Source organism: Cryptomeria japonica, unplaced genomic scaffold (genome assembly GCF_030272615.1).
Source record: "Cryptomeria japonica unplaced genomic scaffold, Sugi_1.0 HiC_scaffold_693, whole genome shotgun sequence".
Taxonomy (NCBI): Eukaryota; Viridiplantae; Streptophyta; class Pinopsida; order Cupressales; family Cupressaceae; genus Cryptomeria; species Cryptomeria japonica.
Window position 1 is genome coordinate 7,501 of NW_026729481.1, and position 21,359 is coordinate 28,859.

Genomic DNA, 21,359 nt, shown 5'->3' on the forward strand with positions numbered 1-21,359 from the left:
GCCCCGGGTGCGCACCTCGCGTGCACCTTCGCCGGGGTGAGCACCTTGGTGTGCAGACCTTGGTTGGGTTGCGCGCCCTGGTGCGCACCAAGGAGCGCTCTGAAGTGTGCTCCAAGGTGCGGCGTGCACGAAGTCGGAGCCCGGTTTGCCCCGGGTGTGCACCTCGGGTGCGCACCTCGCGTGCACCTTCGCTGCGGTGGGCACCTTGGCTGGGTTGCGCGCCTTGGTGGGCACCATGCAGTGCACGAAGTCGGAGCCCGGATTGCCCCGGGCGCGCACCTCCGCCAGGGTGGGCACCTTGGTGCGCACAACTTGCCTGGGCTGCGCACCAGGAAGGGCTCAAGATGGCACCCGCGTTCCGTTTTTTTCACTATCTTTCAGAACGGAAATTTTAAAATCTCGTTTTTTTTTGCCTTTTCTGGAAATTAGTGAAGGCAGCGCATCAAAGGTGCGCAACGCTGGTGCGAACCTGGGAGCGCTCCGATGTGTGCTCCAAGGTGCGGCGTGCACGAAGTCGGACCCCGGTTTGCCCCGGGTGCGCACCTCGCGTGCACCTTGGTGCGCACACCTTGGCTGGGTTGCGCGCCCTGGTGGGCACCATGGTGCGCACCAAGGAGCGCTCCGAAGTGTGCTCCAAGGTGCGGCGTGCACGAAGTCGGAGCCCGGTTTGCCCCGGGTGCGCACCTCGCGTGCACCTTCGCCGCGGTGGGCACCATGGCGTGCACGAAGTCGGAGCCCGGTTTGCCCCGGGTGCGCACCTCGCGTGCACCTTCGCCGGGGTGGGCACCTTGGTGTGCAGACCTTGGCTGGGTTGCGCGCCCTGGTGGGCACCATGGTGCGCACCAAGGAGCGCTCCGAAGTGTGCTCCAAGGTGCGGCCTGCACGAAGTCGGAGCCCGGTTTGCCCCGGGTGTGCACCTCGGGTGGGCACCTTGGTGCGCATGCCTTGCCTGGGCTGCGCACCAGGGCGGGCTCAAGATGGCACCCGCGTTCCTTTTTTTTCACTATCTTTCAAAACGGAAATTTTAAAATCTCATTTTTTTTTGCCTTTTTCTGGAAATTAGTGAAGGCAGCGCATCAAAGGTGCGCACCTCGCTGCCCACCACGGTGCGCAACGCCGGTGGGCACCCGGGAGTGCTTCGAAGTGTGCTCCAAGGTGCTGCGTGCACGTTGTCGGAGCCCGGTTTGCCCCGGGTGCGCACCTCGCGTGCACCTTCGTCGGGGTGGGCACCTTGGCTGGGTTTGCCCCGGCTGCGCTCCGAAGCGGGGTTATTGGAGCGCCGCCTCTTTTTTTGTCGGAGCGTTTGGTGGGGTTTCTCGCATTGGCTCTTCCGAGGCCCGGTTGCCACCCTGGCGCGCACAGAAGTCGGAAGTAGGGTTAATTGCCCGGGTGCGCACCTTTGCCAGGGTGGGCACCTTACCTGGGCTGCGCACCAGGGCGGGCTCAAGATGGCACGCGCGTTCCGTTTTTTTCACTATCTTTCAAAACGGAAATTTTAAAATCTCCTTTTTTTTTTGCCTTTTCTGGAAATTAGTGAAGGCAGCGCATCAAAGGTGCGCACCTCGCTGCCCACCTTGGTGTGCTCTGAGGTGCGCACCCGGGAGCGCTACGAAGTGTGCTCCAAGGTGCGGCGTGCACGTTGTCGGAGCCCGGTTTGCCCCGGGTGCGCACCTCGCCTGCACCTTGGCCGGGGTGGGCACCTTGGCTGGGTTTGCCCAGGGTGCGCTCCGAAGCGGGGTTACTGGAGCGCCCCCTCTTTTTTTGTCAGAGCGTTTGGTGGGGTTTCTCGCATTGGCTCTTCCCAGGCCCGGTTGTTGGGTGCGCTCCCACCCTGGCGCGCGCGAAGTTGGAAGTTGGGTTAATTGCCCGGGCGCGCACCTTCGCCAGGGTGGGCACCTTGGTGCGCACACCTTGGCTGGGCTGCGCACCAGGGCGGGCTCAAGATGGCACCAGCATTCCCTTTTTCTCACTATCTTTCAAAACGGAAATTTTAAAATCTCGTTTTTTTTTTGCCTTTTATGGAAATTAGTGAAGGCATCGCATCAAAGGTGCGCACCTCGCTGCCCACCTTGGTGTGCTCCGAGGTGCCCACCACGGTGCGCAACGCCGGTGCGAACCCGGGAGCGCCCCGATGTGTGCTCCAAGGTGCGGCGTGCACGAAGTCGGACCCCGGTTTGCCCCGGGTGCGCACCTCGCGTGCACCTTGGTGCGCACACCTTGGCTGGGTTGCGCGGCCTGGTGGGCACCATGGTGCGCACCAAGGAGCGCTCCGAAGTGTGCTCCAAGGTGCGGCGTGCACGAAGTCGGAGCCCGGTTTGCCCCGGGTACGCACCTCGCGTGCACCTTCGCCGGGGTGGGCACCTCGGCTGGGTTGCGCGCCCTGGTGCGCACCAAGGAGCGCTCCGAAGTGTGCTCCAAGGTGCGGCGTGCACGAAGTCGGAGCCCGGTTTGCCCCGGGTGCGCACCTTCGCCGCGGTGCGCACCATGGCGTGCACGAAGTCGGAGCCCGGTTTGCCCCGGGTGCGCACCTCGCGTGCACCTTCGGCGGGGTTGCGCGCCCTGGTGGGCACCATGGTGCGCACCAAGGAGCGCTCCGAAGTGTGCTCCAAGGTGCGGCGTGCACGAAGTCGGAGCCCGGTTTGCCCCGGGTGCGCACCTCGCGTGCACCTTCGGCGGGGTTGCGCGCCCTGGTGGGCACCATGGTGCGCACCAAGGAGCGCTCCGAAGTGTGCTCCAAGGTGCGGCGTGCACGAAGTCGGAGCCCGGTTTGCCCCGGGTGCGCACCTCGCGTGCACCTTCGCCGCGGTGGGCACCATGGCGTGCACGAAGTCGGAGCCCGGTTTGCCCCGGGTGCGCACCTCGCGTGCACCTTCGCCGGGGTGGGCACCTCGGCTGGGTTGCGCGCCCTGGTGCGCACCAAGGAGCGCTCCGAAGTGTGCTCCAAGGTGCGGCGTGCACGAAGTCGGAGCCCGGTTTGCCCCGGGTGCGCACCTCGCGTGCACCTTCGCCAGGGTGGGCACCTCGGTGCGCACACCTTCTCAATGTTTTCTTGCCTTTTCTGGAAATTGGTGAAGGCAGCGCATCAAAGGTGCGCACCTCGGTGTGCTCCGAGGTGCGAACCCGAGAGCGCTCCGAGGTGCCCACGAAGTCGAAAGTCGGGTTAATTGCATTGTTTTCCCCGGGTGCGCTCCGAGGTGCGCAACATCGGCGCGCACCAAGGAGGGCTCCGAAGTGTGCTCCAAGGTGCGCACGATGGCGTGCACCTCTGGTGCGCACGATTCGGAGCTCGGTTTGACCGGGGTGCGCACACCTTGGCTGGGTTGCGCACCTTTTGTGCGCTCCAAGGTGCGCACGAAGTCGGAGCTCGGTTTGCCCCGGGTGCGCACCTTCGCCAGGGTGCGCACCTTGATGCGCACGCCTTGGCTGGGCTGCGCACCTTGGTGGGCGCCATGGTGCGCACCTTTCGTGCGCTCCAAGGTGCGCACGAAGTCGGAGCTCGGTTTGCCCCGGGTGCGCACCTTGGTGGGCGCCATGGTGCACTCCGAGGTGCCCAAGATTGGTGCGCACCAAGGAGCGCTCCGAAGTGCGCTCCAAGGTGCGCGCGAAGTCGAAAGTTGGGTTAATTGTCCGGTTTGCCTCGGGTGCGCACCTTGCGTGCACCTTCGCCAGGGTGGGCGCCTTGGTGCGCACACCTTGGCTGGGCTGCGCACACCTTGGCACCCGCGTTTCCTTCATTTTAAATTTTTTTTTTTTACAATCTCTCAAGTGGGAAATTCTATAATCTCAACTTTTTTTGCCTTTTCAGGAAACTTTTGAATGGAGCGCATCATTGGTGCGCTCCGAAGTGTGCTCCAAAGCTCTCTCCAGCTGCGTGCACCTGCCCCGGCCGCGCACCCGGCCCCGCCCAGCTTCGCTCACCTGTCCCGGGCGTCTGGTGCGGAACCTTAGAGTAAGAAACATCACCGTGCACCTTGGCCAACGTGCGCGACTCGACCGAGCGCGCACTGGCCGAGGTGCACACCGATTTCACCTGGGTGCGCGCGCAGCACCTCGGGCGCACCGGGGTGCGCGCACAACGCCCGGGTTGCACCGTGGCCTGTGTGCTCGGGGCGCCTCGGGTGCGCGCTCGGTGTCGCCCCCGCGCGCGCAGCGGTAGTGCGGGCAGCGCACCCCGGCCCGGCCCGGCCCCGACGAGAACGCAAACGGGCAAAAGGTTTATTCAAATAGCATTGCGACGCCCGGCGAAAAACTAAAAAAGGGTGCAACACCGGGACTTCCCGGGAGGTCACCCATCCCAGTACTACTCCGGCCCAAGCGCGCTTAACTGCGGAGTTCTGATGGGATCCGGTGCACTAACGCTGGTATGATCGCACCCGTTATGAGCTTGTCGCAGTGTGTACTTAGCAAACCGCGACCCACGTGCGAATCCACCCCGGCCACCCACCCCCGTCGAGGTGCACACCCTCCCTCGCGAAGTGCGCCCCGTTCGCCAAGTGTGAGCCCTGCCCGGGTGCGCGCACCTTGCTAGGGCGTCGGGTGTGCACCCGGCCCGGCCTACGTGCGTGCACCTGGAGGGGGCGTCGTGTGCGTGCAGTGTCCCGTCTGCAACGCGGTGCCCACACACCACCTCGGGCGCAACGACCTGCGCTCACATGTGGGCCGAGTGCACCTTGGTGCATGTTCGGGGCGCCTCGGGTGCACGCTCGATCTTGCCCCGGTGCACCAAGGCGCTCGGTTTGCCCCGGGTGCGCACTTGGTGCAAGGTGGGCACCCAAAATAGGGATCAAGCACCAAAACACAAGTTTCGGGATGCAAAATGGGACCCAAGGACCACAAATGCGTTCCAAGACCCATGATGGGTCCACGAGAACAAAAATGTGTTCCGAGACTTAATAAACAAATATTGGGTTTTAGGAGAAGAAACATGCTCTGATGCCCAAAACGAGAATCGACCCCGAAAAGGCCACAGGCCAAAAGTGGGATGCGAGACAAAAAAAAATGGGACCCGAGGACCAAAATTGGGTTCCCAGGTCGAAGACAGGGCAACCGGACAAGAAACGACCTCTAAGGCTCGAAATGAGTCCCGACGACTAAAACTTGACAAGAAGCACCCATCAGGCACCCAACTCGACACCCATGGGATGCCGACCCACCCGGGCTTCCACCTAGCACACCTTGGCACCCACCCACCCTCGCACCCAACCTCGCACCCAACTTAGCACCTTTGAACCCACATTGGCACTCACCCTGACCCTGGCACCTTGGAACCCACATTGGCACTCACCTTGACCCTGGCACCCACCTTTGCACTCACCTTGGGACCCACCCTGGCTCCCACCTCGGCACCCACCCAGACACCCACCTTGGTTCCTTGGCACCCACCTTGGATCCTTGGCACCCACCCCGACACCCACCTTGGCACGCAACTTGGCTACTTGCCACCCACCTTGGCTCCTTGACGCCCACCCCGACAACCACCCCGTGACCTACCCTGGCTAGGGTTGGTGCACACCCACCCTGGTGCCCACCTTGGCACCCACCCTATGACCCACCTTGGCACGCACCTTAGTACCCACCCCGTTACCCACCCTAGGACCCACCCCGTGACCCACCTTGGCCAGGGTGGGTGCCTTGGTGCGCACAACTTGCCTGGGCTGCACACCAGGGCGGGCTCAAGATGGCACCCGCGTTCCGTTTTTTTCACTATCTTTCAAAACGGAAATTTTAAAATCTCATTTTTTTCTTTTTTTTGCCTTTTCTGGAAATTAGTGAAGGCAGCGCATCAAAGGTGCGCAATGCTGGTGCGAACCCGGGAGCGCTCCGATGTGTGCTCCAAGGTGCGGCGTGCACGAAGTCCGAGCCCGGTTTGCCCCGGGTGCGCACCTCGCGTGCACCTTCGCCGGGGTGAGCACCTTGGCTGGGTTGCGCGCCCTGGTGCGTACCAAGGAGCGCTCTGAAGTGTGCTCCAAGGTGCGGCGTGCACGAAGTCGGAGCCCGGTTTGCCCCGGGTGTGCACCTCGGGTGCGCACCTCGCGTGCACCTTCGCTGCGGTGGGCACCTTGGCTGGGTTGCGCGCCTTGGTGGGCACCATGCAGTGCACGAAGTCGGAGCCCGGTTTGCCCCGGGCGCGCACCTCCGCCAGGGTGGGCACCTTGGTGCGCACAACTTGCCTGGGCTGCGCATCAGGAAGGGCTCAAGATGGCACCCGCGTTCCGTTTTTTTCACTATCTTTCAGAACGGAAATTTTAAAATATCGTTTTTTTTTGCCTTTTCTGGAAATTAGTGAAGGCAGCGCATCAAAGGTGCGCAACGCTGGTGCGAACCTGGGAGCGCTCCGATGTGTGCTCCAAGGTGCGGCGTGCACGAAGTCGGAGCCCGGTTTGCCTCGGGTGCGCCCTGGTGGGCACCATGGTGCGCACCAAGGAGCGCTCCGAAGTGTGCTCCAAGGTGCGGCCTGCACGAAGTCGGAGCCCGGTTTGCCCCGGGTGTGCACCTCGGGTGGGCACCTTGGTGCGCATGCCTTGCCTGGGCTGCGCACCAGGGCGGGCTCAAGATGGCACCCGCGTTCCTTTTTTTTCACTATCTTTCAAAACGGAAATTTTAAAATCTCATTTTTTTTTGCCTTTTTCTGGAAATTAGTGAAGGCAGCGCATCAAAGGTGCGCACCTCGCTGCCCACCACGGTGCGCAACGCCGGTGGGCACCCGGGAGTGCTTCGAAGTGTGCTCCAAGGTGCTGCGTGCACGTTGTCGGAGCCCGGTTTGCCCCGGGTGCGCACCTCGCGTGCACCTTCGTCGGGGTGGGCACCTTGGCTTGGTTTGCCCCGGCTGCGCTCCGAAGCGGGGTTATTGGAGCGCCGCCTCTTTTTTTGTCGGAGCGTTTGGTGGGGTTTCTCGCATTGGCTCTTCCGAGGCCCGGTTGCCACCCTGGCGCGCACGAAGTCGGAAGTAGGGTTAATTGCCCGGGTGCGCACCTTTGCCAGGGTGGCACCTTACCTGGGCTGCGCACCAGGGCGGGCTCAAGATGGCACGCGCGTTCCGTTTTTTTCACTATCTTTCAAAACGGAAATTTTAAAATCTCCTTTTTTTTTTGCCTTTTCTGGAAATTAGTGAAGGCAGCGCATCAAAGGTGCGCACCTCGCTGCCCACCTTGGTGTGCTCTGAGGTGCGCACCCGGGAGCGCTACGAAGTGTGCTCCAAGGTGCGGCGTGCACGTTGTCGGAGCCCGGTTTGCCCCGGGTGCGCACCTCGCCTGCACCTTGGCCGGGGTGGGCACCTTGGCTGGGTTTGCCCAGGGTGCGCTCCGAAGCGGGGTTACTGGAGCGCCCCCTCTTTTTTTGTCAGAGAGTTTGGTGGGGTTTCTCGCATTGGCTCTTCCCAGGCCCGGTTGTTGGGTGCGCTCCCACCCTGGCGCGCGCGAAGTTGGAAGTTGGGTTAATTGCCCGGGCGCGCACCTTCGCCAGGGTGGGCACCTTGGTGCGCAAACCTTGGCTGGGCTGCGCACCAGGGCGGGCTCAAGATGGCACCAGCATTCCCTTTTTCTCACTATCTTTCAAAACGGAAATTTTAAAATCTCGTTTTTTTTTTGCCTTTTATGGAAATTAGTGAAGGCATCGCATCAAAGGTGCGCACCTCGCTGCCCACCTTGGTGTGCTCCGAGGTGCCCACCACGGTGCGCAACGCCGGTGCGAACCCGGGAGCGCCCCGATGTGTGCTCCAAGGTGCGGCGTGCACGAAGTCGGACCCCGGTTTGCCCCGGGTGCGCACCTCGCGTGCACCTTGGTGCGCACACCTTGGCTGGGTTGCGCGGCCTGGTGGGCACCATGGTGCGCACCAAGGAGCGCTCCGAAGTGTGCTCCAAGGTGCGGCGTGCACGAAGTCGGAGCCCGGTTTGCCCCGGGTGCGCACCTTCGCCGCGGTGGGCACCATGGCGTGCACGAAGTCGGAGCCCGGTTTGCCCCGGGTGCGCACCTCGCGTGCACCTTCGCCGGGGTGGGCACCTCGGCTGGGTTGCGCGCCCTGGTGCGCACCAAGGAGCGCTCTGAAGTGTGCTCCAAGGTGCGGCGTGCACGAAGTCGGAGCCCGGTTTGCCCCGGGTGTGCACCTCGCGTGCACCTTCGCTGCGGTGGGCACCTTGGCTGGGTTGCGCGCCTTGGTGGGCACCATGCAGTGCACGAAGTCGGAGCCCGGTTTGCCCCGGGCGCGCACCTCCGCCAGGGTGGGCACCTTGGTGCGCACAACTTGCCTGGGCTGCGCACCAGGAAGGGCTCAAGATGGCACCCGCGTTCCGTTTTTTTCACTATCTTTCAGAACGGAAATTTTAAAATATCGTTTTTTTTTGCCTTTTCTGGAAATTAGTGAAGGCAGCGCATCAAAGGTGCGCAACGCTGGTGCGAACCTGGGAGCGCTCCGATGTGTGCTCCAAGGTGCGGCGTGCACGAAGTCGGACCCCGGTTTGCCCCGGGTGCGCACCTCGCGTGCACCTTGGTGCGCACACCTTGGCTGGGTTGCGCGCCCTGGTGGGCACCATGGTGCGCACCAAGGAGCGCTCCGAAGTGTGCTCCAAGGTGCGGCGTGCACGAAGTCGGAGCCCGGTTTGCCCCGGGTGCGCACCTCGCGTGCACCTTCGCCGCGGTGGGCACCATGGCGTGCACGAAGTCGGAGCCCGGTTTGCCCCGGGTGCGCACCTCGCGTGCACCTTCGCCGGGGTGGGCACCTTGGTGTGCAGACCTTGGCTGGGTTGCGCGCCCTGGTGGGCACCATGGTGCGCACCAAGGAGCGCTCCGAAGTGTGCTCCAAGGTGCGGCCTGCACGAAGTCGGAGCCCGGTTTGCCCCGGGTGTGCACCTCGGGTGGGCACCTTGGTGCGCATGCCTTGCCTGGGCTGCGCACCAGGGCGGGCTCAAGATGGCACCCGCGTTCCTTTTTTTTCACTATCTTTCAAAACGGAAATTTTAAAATCTCATTTTTTTTTGCCTTTTTCTGGAAATTAGTGAAGGCAGCGCATCAAAGGTGCGCACCTCGCTGCCCACCACGGTGCGCAACGCCGGTGGGCACCCGGGAGTGCTTCGAAGTGTGCTCCAAGGTGCTGCGTGCACGTTGTCGGAGCCCGGTTTGCCCCGGGTGCGCACCTCGCGTGCACCTTCGTCGGGGTGGGCACCTTGGCTGGGTTTGCCCCGGCTGCGCTCCGAAGCGGGGTTATTGGAGCGCCGCCTCTTTTTTTGTCGGAGCGTTTGGTGGGGTTTCTCGCATTGGCTCTTCCGAGGCCCGGTTGCCACCCTGGCGCGCACGAAGTCGGAAGTAGGGTTAATTGCCCGGGTGCGCACCTTTGCCAGGGTGGGCACCTTACCTGGGCTGCGCACCAGGGCGGGCTCAAGATGGCACGCGCGTTCCGTTTTTTTCACTATCTTTCAAAACGGAAATTTTAAAATCTCCTTTTTTTTTTGCCTTTTCTGGAAATTAGTGAAGGCAGCGCATCAAAGGTGCGCACCTCGCTGCCCACCTTGGTGTGCTCTGAGGTGCGCACCCGGGAGCGCTACGAAGTGTGCTCCAAGGTGCGGCGTGCACGTTGTCGGAGCCCGGTTTGCCCCGGGTGCGCACCTCGCCTGCACCTTGGCCGGGGTGGGCACCTTGGCTGGGTTTGCCCAGGGTGCGCTCCGAAGCGGGGTTACTGGAGCGCCCCCTCTTTTTTTGTCAGAGCGTTTGGTGGGGTTTCTCGCATTGGCTCTTCCCAGGCCCGGTTGTTGGGTGCGCTCCCACCCTGGCGCGCGCGAAGTTGGAAGTTGGGTTAATTGCCCGGGCGCGCACCTTCGCCAGGGTGGGCACCTTGGTGCGCACACCTTGGCTGGGCTGCGCACCAGGGCGGGCTCAAGATGGCACCAGCATTCCCTTTTTCTCACTATCTTTCAAAACGGAAATTTTAAAATCTCGTTTTTTTTTTGCCTTTTATGGAAATTAGTGAAGGCATCGCATCAAAGGTGCGCACCTCGCTGCCCACCTTGGTGTGCTCCGAGGTGCCCACCACGGTGCGCAACGCCGGTGCGAACCCGGGAGCGCCCCGATGTGTGCTCCAAGGTGCGGCGTGCACGAAGTCGGACCCCGGTTTGCCCCGGGTGCGCACCTCGCGTGCACCTTGGTGCGCACACCTTGGCTGGGTTGCGCGGCCTGGTGGGCACCATGGTGCGCACCAAGGAGCGCTCCGAAGTGTGCTCCAAGGTGCGGCGTGCACGAAGTCGGAGCCCGGTTTGCCCCGGGTACGCACCTCGCGTGCACCTTCGCCGGGGTGGGCACCTCGGCTGGGTTGCGCGCCCTGGTGCGCACCAAGGAGCGCTCCGAAGTGTGCTCCAAGGTGCGGCGTGCACGAAGTCGGAGCCCGGTTTGCCCCGGGTGCGCACCTTCGCCGCGGTGCGCACCATGGCGTGCACGAAGTCGGAGCCCGGTTTGCCCCGGGTGCGCACCTCGCGTGCACCTTCGGCGGGGTTGCGCGCCCTGGTGGGCACCATGGTGCGCACCAAGGAGCGCTCCGAAGTGTGCTCCAAGGTGCGGCGTGCACGAAGTCGGAGCCCGGTTTGCCCCGGGTGCGCACCTCGCGTGCACCTTCGGCGGGGTTGCGCGCCCTGGTGGGCACCATGGTGCGCACCAAGGAGCGCTCCGAAGTGTGCTCCAAGGTGCGGCGTGCACGAAGTCGGAGCCCGGTTTGCCCCGGGTGCGCACCTCGCGTGCACCTTCGCCGCGGTGGGCACCATGGCGTGCACGAAGTCGGAGCCCGGTTTGCCCCGGGTGCGCACCTCGCGTGCACCTTCGCCGGGGTGGGCACCTCGGCTGGGTTGCGCGCCCTGGTGCGCACCAAGGAGCGCTCCGAAGTGTGCTCCAAGGTGCGGCGTGCACGAAGTCGGAGCCCGGTTTGCCCCGGGTGCGCACCTCGCGTGCACCTTCGCCAGGGTGGGCACCTCGGTGCGCACACCTTCTCAATGTTTTCTTGCCTTTTCTGGAAATTGGTGAAGGCAGCGCATCAAAGGTGCGCACCTCGGTGTGCTCCGAGGTGCGAACCCGAGAGCGCTCCGAGGTGCCCACGAAGTCGAAAGTCGGGTTAATTGCATTGTTTTCCCCGGGTGCGCTCCGAGGTGCGCAACATCGGCGCGCACCAAGGAGGGCTCCGAAGTGTGCTCCAAGGTGCGCACGATGGCGTGCACCTCTGGTGCGCACGATTCGGAGCTCGGTTTGACCGGGGTGCGCACACCTTGGCTGGGTTGCGCACCTTTTGTGCGCTCCAAGGTGCGCACGAAGTCGGAGCTCGGTTTGCCCCGGGTGCGCACCTTCGCCAGGGTGCGCACCTTGATGCGCACGCCTTGGCTGGGCTGCGCACCTTGGTGGGCGCCATGGTGCGCACCTTTCGTGCGCTCCAAGGTGCGCACGAAGTCGGAGCTCGGTTTGCCCCGGGTGCGCACCTTGGTGGGCGCCATGGTGCACTCCGAGGTGCCCAAGATTGGTGCGCACCAAGGAGCGCTCCGAAGTGCGCTCCAAGGTGCGCGCGAAGTCGAAAGTTGGGTTAATTGTCCGGTTTGCCTCGGGTGCGCACCTTGCGTGCACCTTCGCCAGGGTGGGCGCCTTGGTGCGCACACCTTGGCTGGGCTGCGCACACCTTGGCACCCGCGTTTCCTTCATTTTAAATTTTTTTTTTTTACAATCTCTCAAGTGGGAAATTCTATAATCTCAACTTTTTTTGCCTTTTCAGGAAACTTTTGAATGGAGCGCATCATTGGTGCGCTCCGAAGTGTGCTCCAAAGCTCTCTCCAGCTGCGTGCACCTGCCCCGGCCGCGCACCCGGCCCCGCCCAGCTTCGCTCACCTGTCCCGGGCGTCTGGTGCGGAACCTTAGAGTAAGAAACATCACCGTGCACCTTGGCCAACGTGCGCGACTCGACCGAGCGCGCACTGGCCGAGGTGCACACCGATTTCACCTGGGTGCGCGCGCAGCACCTCGGGCGCACCGGGGTGCGCGCACAACGCCCGGGTTGCACCGTGGCCTGTGTGCTCGGGGCGCCTCGGGTGCGCGCTCGGTGTCGCCCCCGCGCGCGCGGTAGTGCGGGCAGCGCACCCCGGCCCGGCCCGGCCCCGACGAGAACGCAAACGGGCAAAAGGTTTATTCAAATAGCATTGCGACGCCCGGCGAAAAACTAAAAAAGGGTGCAACACCGGGACTTCCCGGGAGGTCACCCATCCCAGTACTACTCCGGCCCAAGCGCGCTTAACTGCGGAGTTCTGATGGGATCCGGTGCACTAACGCTGGTATGATCGCACCCGTTATGAGCTTGTCGCAGTGTGTACTTAGCAAACCGCGACCCACGTGCGAATCCACCCCGGCCACCCACCCCCGTCGAGGTGCACACCCTCCCTCGCGAAGTGCGCCCCGTTCGCCAAGTGTGAGCCCTGCCCGGGTGCGCGCACCTTGCTAGGGCGTCGGGTGTGCACCCGGCCCGGCCTACGTGCGTGCACCTGGAGGGGGCGTCGTGTGCGTGCAGTGTCCCGTCTGCAACGCGGTGCCCACACACCACCTCGGGCGCAACGACCTGCGCTCACATGTGGGCCGAGTGCACCTTGGTGCATGTTCGGGGCGCCTCGGGTGCACGCTCGATCTTGCCCCGGTGCACCAAGGCGCTCGGTTTGCCCCGGGTGCGCACTTGGTGCAAGGTGGGCACCCAAAATAGGGATCAAGCACCAAAACACAAGTTTCGGGATGCAAAATGGGACCCAAGGACCACAAATGCGTTCCAAGACCCATGATGGGTCCACGAGAACAAAAATGTGTTCCGAGACTTAATAAACAAATATTGGGTTTTAGGAGAAGAAACATGCTCTGATGCCCAAAACGAGAATCGACCCCGAAAAGGCCACAGGCCAAAAGTGGGATGCGAGACAAAAAAAAATGGGACCCGAGGACCAAAATTGGGTTCCCAGGTCGAAGACAGGGCAACCGGACAAGAAACGACCTCTAAGGCTCGAAATGAGTCCCGACGACTAAAACTTGACAAGAAGCACCCATCAGGCACCCAACTCGACACCCATGGGATGCCGACCCACCCGGGCTTCCACCTAGCACACCTTGGCACCCACCCACCCTCGCACCCAACCTCGCACCCAACTTAGCACCTTTGAACCCACATTGGCACTCACCCTGACCCTGGCACCTTGGAACCCACATTGGCACTCACCTTGACCCTGGCACCCACCTTTGCACTCACCTTGGGACCCACCCTGGCTCCCACCTCGGCACCCACCCAGACACCCACCTTGGTTCCTTGGCACCCACCTTGGATCCTTGGCACCCACCCCGACACCCACCTTGGCACGCAACTTGGCTACTTGCCACCCACCTTGGCTCCTTGACGCCCACCCCGACAACCACCCCGTGACCTACCCTGGCTAGGGTTGGTGCACACCCACCCTGGTGCCCACCTTGGCACCCACCCTATGACCCACCTTGGCACGCACCTTAGTACCCACCCCGTTACCCACCCTAGGACCCACCCCGTGACCCACCTTGGCCAGGGTGGGTGCACCCACCCTGGTGCCCACCTTGGCACCCACCCATCCTAGCACCCAGCCTGTGACCGGGCTTGGAACCCAACCTTGCACCCGCACCCGTCTTGGCCAGTGTGGGTGCGCACCCATCCTGGCACCCACGTTGTGACACACCCTTTAACCCACGCACCCTAGCACCCACGTTGGCACCCACCTTGGAACCCAACCTAGCAACTTGGCACCCACCCCGTGACCCACCTTGGCATCCACCATAGCAGTCGCCGACTTGGCACCCACCTCGGCACCCACCTTGACACTTGTGGACCCACCTTGCCACTCACCCTAGCATCGACCCATCCTAGCACCCACCCTGGCACCTTTGCACCCTAGCACTCACCCATCCTAGCACCTAACCTGTGACCCACCTTGACACTCACCCTCGCACCCACCTTGGAACCCAACCTAGCACCCACCCACCCTGACACCAACCCTAGCACCTACCCACCCTTGCACCCACCCTGTGACCCATCTTGGCACCCACCCATCCTACCACTCAACCTATCACCCACCTTCTCACCCACCTTGGCATCCACCTTAGCACCCACCCACACTGGCACCTTGGCACCCACCTCGGGCAAGGTGGGTGCACACCCACCCTGGCACCCAATTTAGAACCCACCGAGCATGTTACCCACCTTGGCACCCACATTGCAGCCCACCCTAGTACCCACCCTATGACCCACATTGGCATCCACACCCTAGCACCCAGGCACCTCGACACCCGCCTTGACACCCACCCTAGCACTGAACCTGTGACCCACCTTGGAACTCACCCTAGAACCCACCCACCCTGTGAACCACCTTGGCATCCACCTTAGCACCCACCCACCTTGGCACCCACTCTAGCACTCACCCATCCTAACACCCAACTTGTTACCCACCTTGGCACCCGCCCTCGCGTCCACCTTGAAACCCACCCTAGCACCCACCCACGCAGGAGCCCACCTTGGCACCCAACCTAACACCCACGCATCCTGGCACCCAACTTGTGACCCACCTTGGAACCCACCCTAGTACCCACCTTTGAACCCACTATATCACCAACCCACCTTGGCACCCACCCTATGACCCTCTTTGGAATCCACCCTAGCACGCACCCACCCTGGCACCCACCATGGAGCGCACCCTAGCACCCACCCACCTCGGCACGCACCTCAACACCCACCTTGGTGTGCGCACTGCGCCAACCTCTCAAAGACCCTATGTGGTGCGCTCCAAAGTGTACACCTTTGGTGCGCTCCAAGGTGCGCACCTTTGGTGCACACCGAGGTGCACACCAAAGTGTGCACCGAGGTGAGCACCAAAGTGCACTCCAGGGTGCACACCAAGGCGTGCACCTTTGGTGCGGTCAATGCAAACGAATTCGGAAGTTGGGGTCGATGTCCTAATCGCTGCTGCAGACTACACGTATGAGAATCGGACAAATAGCTTTATATAGGGGAGGTGTTGCGTTTGATGGGTCGACTCCCCTGGTTGTGTGCACTGCACCAACTTCAAAGACCCTGTCTTGTTTAAGAAGTCAAAAGTTGGGGTGGATGTCCTAATCATTGCTGCAGTCTACGCATGTATGAGAATCAGACAAATAGCTTATATAGGGGAGGTGTTGCATTCGGTGGGTTGACTCCCCTGGTTGTGCGCACTGCGCCAACCTCAAAGACCCCGCATAGCAGAAGAAGTCGGAAGTCGGATTTTGGTGAGCACCAAGGCGTGCACCTTTGGTGCGGTCAACGCAGACGAATTCAGAAGTTGGGGTGGATGTCCTAATCGTTGTTGCAGGCTACACATGTATGAGAATCAGACAAATAGCTTATATAGGGGAGGTGTTGGGTTTGATGGGTCAACTCCCTTGGTTGTGCGCATTACGCCAACCTCAAAGACCTTGTTTTCGTTAAGAAGTCAAAAGTTGGGGTCAATGTCCTAATGGCTCCTGCAGGCTACACATGTATGAGAATCGGACAAATAGCTTATATAGGGGAGGTGTTGGGTTTGATGGGTCGACTCCCCTGGTTGTGCGCATTACGTCAACCTCAAAGACCTTGTTTTCGTTAAGAAGTCAAAAGTTGGGGTCGATGTCCTAATTGCTCCTGTAGACTACACATGTATGAGAATCAGACAAATAGCTTATATAGGGGAGGTGTTGGGTTTGATGGGTTGACTCCCCTAGTTGTTCGCATTACACCAACCTCAAAGACCTTGTTTTCGTTTAGAAGCCGAAAGTTGGGGTCGATGTCCTAATTGCTCCTGCAGGCTACGCATGTATGAGAATCAGACAAATAGCTTATATAGGGGAGGTGTTGGGTTTGATGGGTCGACTCCCCTGGTTGTGCGCATTGCGCCAACCTCAAAGACCCTGCATTGCGGATGAAGTCGAAAGTCAGAGTTTGGTGTGCTACAAGGTGTGGTCGAAGGTGCTCACCTAGGTGTGCACCTTTGGAGCACAGGAAAAGTGCCCTCCAAAAGTGCGCACCTTTGGAGTGCACAAAAGTGCCCTCCAAAAGTGCGCACCTTTGGAGCGCAGAAAAGTGCCCTCCAAAAAGTGCCCTCCAAAAGTGCGCACCTTTGGAGCGCAGAAAAGTGCCCTCCAAAAAGTGCCCTCCAAAAGTGCGCACCTTTGGAGCGCAGAAAAGTGCCCTCCAAAAAGTGCCCTCCAAAAGTGCGCACCTTTGGAGCGCAGAAAAGTGCCCTCCAAAAGTGCGCACCTTTGGAGCGCAGAAAAGTGCCCTCCAAAAAGTGCCCTCCAAAAGTGCGCACCTTTGGAGCGCAGAAAAGTGCCCTCCAAAAAGTGCCCTCCAAAAGTGCGCACCTTTGGAGCGCAGAAAAGTGCCCTCCAAAAAGTGCCCTCCAAAAGTGCGCACCTTTGGAGCGCAGAAAAGTGCCCTCCAAAAAGTGCCCTCCAAAAGTGCGCACCTTTGGAGCGCAGAAAAGTGCCCTCCAAAAAGTGCCCTCCAAAAGTGCGCACCTTTGGAGCGCAGAAAAGTGCCCTCCAAAAGTGCGCACCTTTGGAGCGCACAAAAGTGCCCTCCAAAAGTGCGCACTTTTGGTGCGCACCAAGGCGCTGGTTCGGTCGTTGCAGGCGAGTTCGGAAGTTGGGGTCGATGTCCTGAGCGGAGGTGCAAACTACACAGGTGTCGGAATCGGACAAATAGCTTATATAGGGGAGGTGTATGCTTCGATGGGTCGACTCCCCAGGTTGAGCGCACCGCGCCAACCTCAAAGACCCTACGGTATGGATGAAGTCGGAAGTTGGGTCCGATGACCAATTCGATTAGTAGGTATGCTCATGAGGTCGGAATTTGGGTCCGATGACCTGCCATGTGCAGGAAGGCGAATGTTGACACTGTGCGTTGCAAGGTGCACACCAAGGCGCTGGTGCGGTCTTTTTAGTCGAGTTCGGAAGTTGGGGTCGATGTCCTGATCGGAGGTGCAAGCTACACAGGTGTGGGAATCGGACAAATAGCTTATATAGGGGAGGTGTATGCTTCGTTGGGTCGACTCCCCGGGTTGAGCGCACCGCGCCAACCTCAAAGACCCTACGGTATGGATGAAGTCGGAAGTTGGGTCCGATGACCGATTCGATATGTAGGCATACTCGCGAGGTCGGAATTTGGGTCCGATGACCTGCCACGTGCAGGAAGGCGAATGTTGGCACTGTGCGTTGCAAGGTGCGCACCAAGGCGCTGGTTCGGTCGTTGGAGGCGAGTTCGGAAGTTGGGGTCGATGTCTTGATCGGAGGTGCAAACTACACAGGTGTGGGAATCGGACAAATAGCTTATATAGGGGAGGTGTATGCTTCGTTGGGTCGACTCCCCGGGTTGAGCGCACCGCGCCAACCTCAAAGACCCTACGGTATGGATGAAGTCGGAAGTTGGGTCCGATGACCGATTCGATATGTAGGCATACTCGCGAGGTCGGAATTTGGGTCCGATGACCTGCCATGTGCAGGAAGGCGAATGTTGGGACTGTGCGTCGCAAGGTGCGCACCAAGGCGCTGGTGCCGTCGTTGCAGTCGAGTTCGGAAGTTGGGGTCGATGTCCTGGTCAGAGGTGCAAACTACACAGGTGTGGGAATCGGACAAATAGCTTATATAGGGGAGGTGTATGCTTCGATGGGTCGACTCCCTGGGTTGAGCGCACCGCGCCAACCTCAAAGACCCTACAGTATGGATGAAGTCGGAAGTTGGGTCCGATGACCGATTCGATACGTAGGCATATTGGCGAGGTCTGAATTTGTGTCCGATGACCTGCCATGCGCAGGAAGGCGGAATTTGGGTCCGATGACCGAGTTGATGGCGTGCCATGCGCAGAAAGGCGGAATTTGGGTCCGATGACCGAGTTGATGTTGATGGCCCGCCATGCACAGGAAGGCGGAATTTGGGTCCGATGACCGATTTGAAGGCGTGCCATACGCAAAAAGGCAGAGTTTGGGTCCGATGACCGAGTTGATATTGATGGCCCGCCATGCGCAGGAAGGCGGAATTTGGGTCCGATGACCTGACATACGCATGGAGTCCGACTCGGGGGCCGATGTTCGATTCGATGACTTGCATTGTGGGTAAAGTCGGAAGTTGTGGTCTTTGACCCGATTCGATGACCAGACTTCGGCTGCTTGAGAATCGGACAAATAACTTATATAGGGGAGGTAGTGTTCTCGAGCATCCTCCCCCCGTGCCCGTTTATGTCGATTGATGCTGGTGCTCGACTGGTTGGAGCGCTCGGATGCAAAAATCTTGCACCAGGATTTATCGATTGTGATGGACACGGCAAGTCTCCTGATTGCTATGCAGGAGCTCATCGTGAATCTCTATGCGGCCTTGGTATGGACTCGACCTGCGGAATGGTTCGGCAATGGTAGTCGCTCCAACACGTCCTTGCAATGGCCACAGAGGTGATTCGACTAGAGCTCCAGTCTAGCTTTTGGGTTGCTTGGCGGACTGGTATAGCCGCGATCGAGTTCCGGCCATGAACGTTTTAGATAGCTCTTGGGCTTTCTGGGACGGAAGTCGGAAGTTTGGGCTGTTGTCCGATTTGATGACCATTCTTCGGATGTGTGAGAATCGGACAAATAACTTATATAGGGGACTGTGTTGTCTCACGCAGCCCCCTCCGTGCCCCTCTATCTCGACCGATGTTGGTGCTTGAAAGGGTTGGGATCGCTCGGATTTATAAACGTGCACCACCATTTGTCGAGTGTGAGGGACGCGGCAGGTCTCCTAAATGCTATGCGGGCGCTCTCTGAGAATCTCTATCCGGCCTCGACACAGACTAGTCTTGCTGAATGGTTTGGCACTGGTAGTCGATCCAACACGTCGTTGTTGTGGCCGCCTAGGCGATTCGATTCGAGCCCCCGTCTAGCTTTTGGGTTGCTTGGCGGATTTTGCCCTATCCGCAAGTGAGCTCGGTCCCTAAACGTTCGAGAAACCCGATTGCTATGCGCCGACTCTCTTTCTTGCGAGCCTCCATCTAGCTTTTGGGTCTCTACGGAACGGAAGTCGGAATCTGGGACCGTTGTTTGATTCGACGAGGCAGACTACGGTTGTGCGAGAATCGGACAAATAACTTATATAGGGGAGGTGTTGACTGGAGCATTCTCCCCCGTGCCCCTCTAACTCGACCAATGCTGGCGCTCGAACGGTGGTAGCGCTCGGATTTTCATTGAGCGCCAGCATTGGTCGATTTAGAGGGGCATGCGAGATTCCCGAATGCTATGCGAGGGCTCTAACGGAAATGTCTATTGGTTTCGGTATGGATGCAATTGCGAGTGGTTCGGCAAAGGTAGTCGTTCCGATGCGTCCATGTCGTGGCCAAATCGATAATTCGATTTGAGCCCTCGTATAGCATTTGGGTCTCTCGATGTGATTCCGCATTCCAGTCCCTTTGGGCACTGCTTGAGCCGCATCCCAGGGGGTTCCCTTCCCAATAATCTGCCTCGCAACCCGATTGCTATGCGGTGAGGCTCCTCGGCCGCCTCGGAACTATCTGTGTATCAGACGCATCGCGGGATAAGGGGTTGGCAACGGTAGTCGCCCCAAGCGCGTCCGATGCTTGGACCATTCCGAGGCGGCCCTGAAGCCTCTTCCGTCTAGCCGTTGGGTCCTTCTCGCCGCATCCCTCGCCTCGCACCCCGATTGCTATGCGGTGAGGCTCCTCGGCCGCCTCGGAACTATCTGTGTATCGGACGCGTCGCGGGATAAGGGGTTGTCACTGGTAGTCGCCCCAAGCGCGTCCGATGCTTGGACCATTCCGAGGCGGCCCTGAAGCCTCTTCCGTCTAGCCGTTGGGTCCTTCTCGCCGCATCCCTCGCCTCGCACCCCGATTGCTATGCGGTGAGGCTCCTCGGCCGCCTCGGAACTATCTGTGTATCGGACGCGTCGCGGGATAAGGGGTTGTCATTGGTAGTCGCCCCAAGCGCGTCCGATGCTTGGACCATTCCGAGGCGGCCCTGAAGCCTCTTCCGTCTAGCCGTTGGGTCCTTCTCGCCGCATCCCTCGCCTCGCACCCCGATTGCTATGCGGTGAGGCTCCTCGGCCGCCTCGGAACTATCTGTGTATCGGACGCGTCGCGGGATAAGGGGTTGTCACTGGTAGTCGCCCCAAGCGCGTCCGATGCTTGGACCATTCCGAGGCGGCCCTGAAGCCTCTTCCGTCTAGCCGTTGGGTCCTTCTCGCCGCATCCCTCGCCTCGCACCCCGATTGCTATGCGGTGAGGCTCCTCGGCCGCCTCGGAACTATCTGTGTATCGGACGCGTCGCGGGATAAGGGGTTGTCACTGGTAGTCGCCCCAAGCGCGTTCGATGCTTGGACCATTCCGAGGCGGCCCTGAAGCCTCTTCCGTCTAGCCGTTGGGTCCTTCTCGCCGCATCCCTCGCCTCGCACCCCGATTGCTATGCGGTGAGGCTCCTCGGCCGCCTTGGAACTATCTGTGTATCGGACGCGTCGCGGGATAAGGGGTTGTCACTGGTAGTCGCCCCAAGCGCGTCCGATGCTTAGACCATTCCGAGGCGGACCCGAAGCCTCTTCCGTCTAGCCGTTGGGTCCTTCTCGCCGCATCCTTCGCCTCGCACCCCGATTGCTATGCGGTGAGGCTCCTCGGCCGCCTCGGAACTATCTGTGTATCGGACGCGTCGCGGGATAAGGGGTTGTCACTGGTAGTCGCCCCAAGCGCGTCCGATGCTTGGACCATTCCGAGGCGGACCCGAAGCCTCTTCCGTCTAGCCGTTGGGTCCTTCTCGCCGCATCCCTCGCCTCGCACCCCGATTGCTATGCGGTGAGGCTCCTCGGCCGCCTTGGAACTATCTGTGTATCGGACGCGTCGCGGGATAAGGGGTTGTCACTGGTAGTCGCCCCAAGCGCGTCCGATGCTTGGACCATTCCGAGGCGGACCCGAAGCCTCTTCCGTCTAGCCGTTGGGTCCTTCTCGCCGCATCCCTCGCCTCGCACCCCGATTGCTATGCGGTGAGGCTCCTCGGCCGCCTTGGAACTATCTGTGTATCGGACGCGTCGCGGGATAAGGGGTTGTCACTGGTAGTCGCCCCAAGCGCGTCCGATGCTTGGACCATTCCGAGGCGGACCCGAAGCCTCTTCCGTCTAGCCGTTGGGTCCTTCTCGCCGCATCCCTCGCCTCGCACCCCGATTGCTATGCGGTGAGGCTCCTCGGCCGCCTTGGAACTATCTGTGTATCGGACGCGTCGCGGGATAAGGGGTTGTCACTGGTAGTCGCCCCAAGCGCGTCCGATGCTTGGACCATTCCGAGGCGGCCCCGAAGCCTCTTCCGTGTAGCCGTTGGG

At 60.8% G+C, this 21,359-nt stretch overlaps 2 non-coding genes across 2 annotated transcripts; both read right to left on the reverse strand.

The window, feature by feature from the left end:
• Nucleotides 1–4,256: 4,256 nt before the first annotated feature.
• LOC131872621 (5S ribosomal RNA) lies at nucleotides 4,257–4,375 on the reverse strand. Its single transcript, XR_009370740.1, has one exon. It is a non-coding gene; the product is annotated as a 5S ribosomal RNA (ribosomal RNA).
• A 7,804-nt stretch (nucleotides 4,376–12,179) lies between these two features.
• On the reverse strand, nucleotides 12,180–12,298 carry LOC131872629 (5S ribosomal RNA). Its single transcript, XR_009370748.1, has one exon. It is a non-coding gene; the product is annotated as a 5S ribosomal RNA (ribosomal RNA).
• Between the last annotated feature and the right edge of the window lie 9,061 nt (nucleotides 12,299–21,359).